This window comes from Cyprinus carpio, chromosome A4 (genome assembly GCF_018340385.1).
Source record: "Cyprinus carpio isolate SPL01 chromosome A4, ASM1834038v1, whole genome shotgun sequence".
NCBI lineage: Eukaryota > Metazoa > Chordata > Actinopteri > Cypriniformes > Cyprinidae > Cyprinus > Cyprinus carpio.
This window is the reverse complement of record NC_056575.1, coordinates 27,789,992-27,794,036: the sequence shown is the minus strand read 5'-3', so window position 1 is coordinate 27,794,036 and position 4,045 is coordinate 27,789,992. Positions and strand designations below refer to the sequence as shown.

The 4,045-nt window shown below is 36.9% G+C and overlaps 1 protein-coding gene across 1 annotated transcript in view; it reads right to left on the bottom strand.

The window, feature by feature from the left end:
* The window catches only part of LOC109080253 (NACHT, LRR and PYD domains-containing protein 7-like), a 12,756-nt gene extending 9,147 nt beyond the window's left edge, over nucleotides 1–3,609 (bottom strand). The window contains exon 1 of the mRNA XM_042749685.1: nucleotides 3,583–3,609. The gene's annotated coding sequence lies outside the window, so the exon portion shown is untranslated. The remainder of the gene's footprint in view (nucleotides 1–3,582) is intronic.
* Between the last annotated feature and the right edge of the window lie 436 nt (nucleotides 3,610–4,045).

Sequence of the window (4,045 nt, the reverse complement as noted above, 5' to 3'; positions counted from 1 at the left end):
TATCGACCGAAATTAAGAAATATATCGTGATATAAATTTTGGCCATATCGTCCAGCCCTAATAAAGACATTTATCATGATACAAACTAAGCTGTTCTTTCAATTCATCAAAACAAAATATAATAATAATAATAATAATAATAATATTAATAATAAATGTTTTTTTGAGTTGCAAATCAGAATATTAGAAGGATTTCTGAGGATCGTGTGACCGGATTAATGATGCTAAAAATTCAGCTTTGAAAATCAGCTTTGATTGTTCCTAATAAACTGTTTAAATCAAGTTATTTTGTGAGATAATTAAATATATTCTAAATAAACTACAAAACATATATACATTTATTTTGTCCTCACATTCTTTCTTGTAACTCTTCCCTCCCTTCTCTTCTCCAGGCCCCCGAAAACCCCCCTAAACCTAGAGGTTAAGGGTGTGCACACTTCTGTAACCACATTATTTTAGTTTTTTATTTTTTACTTCCCCCCTTCCCTAAAATATTTCAGTTTGTTTTTTTTGTAATTGAGTTGTACAGGTTATATTTCCTTAAGGTGGAAAAAGTTCTGAAATCCCGCTTTTATGTGTAGTCTATGTTTTCTCTGGCAGTAATTAAAGAAGGAGCCCCTAGCCCCAAGTTATTGCATACTTGTACGTACATGAACATACTGTTCCCGAAGGCCAACAATTCACAAATGTTTTTTTATTGGTCTTATGAAGTATTCCATTTTTGGAGATAGTGATTGGTGTATTTTTTGTTGAACTGTGAGCCCAAATCATCACAATAAAATAACAAAAGACTTAAACTACTTCAGTCTGTGTGGCATTTGAATTTATTTTAAGGGGTCTGAATGGAAACCAAATTTTCCTTGATCTTTTGGAATATAGAGTCTTTGTACCAGTAAAATGTCCTGCAGTTTCATAGCTTAAGACTCCTTTATCAAGCTCTAAATACAGCTCGTTCTTGATCCATGGTAAGAATGACGGCACTGTGTGAAGAGGTTCCAACCATTTGCATATGACAGCGGGCGTCCAGTCGACAAGACAAACTACGCTCATTTCGTATCGTTGTCCGCGCCACGATAGGAACTGTCGTTTTACCAATCATAACAGCGTGCATTAACACTGACTCTTAAGGGAAACACCCAAATACGACTGTTTGAATCAAAGGATGAGAACAGGGGTGGGAAATGTCATAATTCACGACATTTAAAAAAAAAAACTGAGTATACTATAATTGCCCCTAGGGCACCATAAATAATAAAATAAAAAAAAACCCTGTCTGACACCTTTAATTATACAAGTTTCAACAATCTGAGTTGAAATTAACTGAAATATGACTTTTTCACGACTTTCTAATGTTTGGATGCACCTGTGTGTGTGGTGTATAGATTATATATATATATATATATATATAATGACACAATACTCAATATCATGCAGTCAGTTCCAATTGAGAAGTATTGAGTACTTGTACAGGTGCACCTGAAGATTACATGATAGAAATATGTGTTATAATCCCAAATATTCAGCACCATTTAGCTGCACCATAGAACATTTTATCCTTTGCTATGAGCAGAACACAGCGAGACACAGCAATTGTTACACTCTGATTTTAGTTCAGCAAGAATCCAGGATCATGGCCACCGACCGTTCCATGGTTCTTGCCTCAATATCCAATAGTAAGTCGTGAATTTACAATTGCTTTATGCGTGACTGGGAAACAATAAGAAAAAGGACTAGTATGGTAAGATGGATATATGAAGATGGTACAATTCTTCGCTGCAGTCATTGGGTGGGGATCCTAAATGTTTTGATGATATGTAATGCTGTGCATGATGTATGCTTATCTTTCATGGATGTTGCCAGCGAGACACCTTATCTGATGTCCATCAGATCCCAGTTTCTGTGAGAACTTTAGCCTGGGTGAAAGATGCCTTTTGTTGAGGTGATGTTTCCAGTGAACTTGTATGGTGTTTCCAGTCCCTGGCTTTATTCAGCTGGCATGCATCAGGGGACAGGCACATAGCGTGCTTTTTCTTCCCTTCCCTAACAAAGGACTGCCCTTTTGGTAAGGTATTCTTGGCATTTTTGGGGATGGCGTTAGTTCACTCTCTTGGTCTCTACTGCTGCTGTCAAGCACTTTAGTATTTGATTACCTCCCCTGTGTCAGGCTGGTCTTACAACACATTAGGATATGTCTGAGGTTTGCCAGGGCTGCACACAGGTTTTCTACTCATACTGATCTAACCTATCTGAGCTTGAATGTTTCAGCAAAGAGGAATGAATATGGAAAAACTCCAATGACCTGATGTGCAATGCAATTTTAATTGCAATGCATTTGTATCACATTTCTGGTTTTTGGTTTTTGAAGCATCGCTTGGGTGAAAAGTTTAATTAAATGCTTAATTCCAGTGACAACATAATAAGTACAAGTCAATCCTTTTATTATTAATTGGTATTATTATTTTTTAACAAATAAGATACAACAGGTGAAAATTAATTCAGTTCTGTCTGATGTTGCAGTAAGTAGCACAGGTGCCCCACAAGGGTGTGTAAGTTCCCCATTTCTGTTTACTCTTTATACTAACGACTGCGTCAGTCAGCAGTCAAATCAATTCATTCTGAAATTCTCGGATGATACAATACTGCTGCATCTGTCGACAAGACACTGCAGAATTAATGACTACAAAGCCACTGTAGGAGGGTTTGTAGCCTGGTGTGATGACCACCTTCTGCAGATTAATGTTAAGAAGACATTATAGACCCCAGATTAGTGGGGGATAGAAGCTCTGTTGTGGTTCATGGTCAAGATATTAAACAGGTTGATTCCTACAAATATTTCCACATTGATATTGAACTTAAATGGCACACACATGTCAAGTGTTTGTACAAGAATTCATCAGCGCTTACATTTTTACGAAGATTATGGTTATTCTGCAGAGCAGCAATGTAATGCTAACGCTTTTATAAAGCAACCATAGAGTCCTGCTTAAGAAATTGAATAATCGTATGGTTTTGAACTTAACAGTAAAAATGAGAGCCCACTAAATTATTTGCTGAGAGTGGCAGCTAAAATTATGCAGATACAGACACTCACAGTTTGTTACAAAACATTTCTGAGTTGTGTATATTCCAAAGAGGCCAATAAGATTTTATTGGATCCTTTTGCATGTGTTGCAACCCTGAGTATGTGCTGCTGATGAATTCTGGAAGAAGATGTAGGGTTCCATTATGCAGGGTATAATCGTATAAACACCTCATTTGTTCCACTGTCTGTTAAATTAATTAATGAACAATTGGGACAGTGGACATTTAAAAAGGAAAAGAAGCAAAAATTGCATCAGTTGGTAAGGGAGATAGTGGTGTTGTGTGGTTGTCTCTTTTTAAGCAATATATATTATTTCAATGGTATTGTTTTTTTTGTGATGTGAGGGATTATACAGGAATGGAAGGATAATTTATTTCTGCTGTATGTTTTTTTATGTGTCGATGTTTAGCTGTTCTATATAACTAAAAACAAAAGTTTATCTCAAGGGGAGACAATAAACACTACCTTGACTTGACCTTGATAAAAATAAAGTTACTTACAGAACTTTTCTACAGTTGCTCACAGCTGGTATCGAGTGGAGTCTTCTGCCCTCTCAGTGTGTTGTATTTCTTGAGGTCCAGCTCATCCAGCACCTCCTCTGACATCTGAAGCACGCAGGTGATTGATGAACACTGAGCAGGAGTGAGGTTCTCTGATTTTCTCTGTTTGTCGTTCAGAAAAACCTGAATCTCTTTGTACAGTGTCTGATCTTTCATTTCCAACGAACAGAGAACAAATTGATGGATCTTTCAGTGGGGAGATTTTGTCAGTCTTTATTCTCTCTTTAATGTACTGTGAGGTTTTATTGATGCTCTCTGAACTGTTCTCTGTGTGTGTGTGAGTAGATCCTTTAAGAGTTTTCTGATTGGACTCCAGTGAGATACCCAGCAGGAAACTCTGCAGGGTGCAGATCCAGGTGTCCATTCCTACTCTCACTCTCAAGGGCTTCTTTATTTACTATTT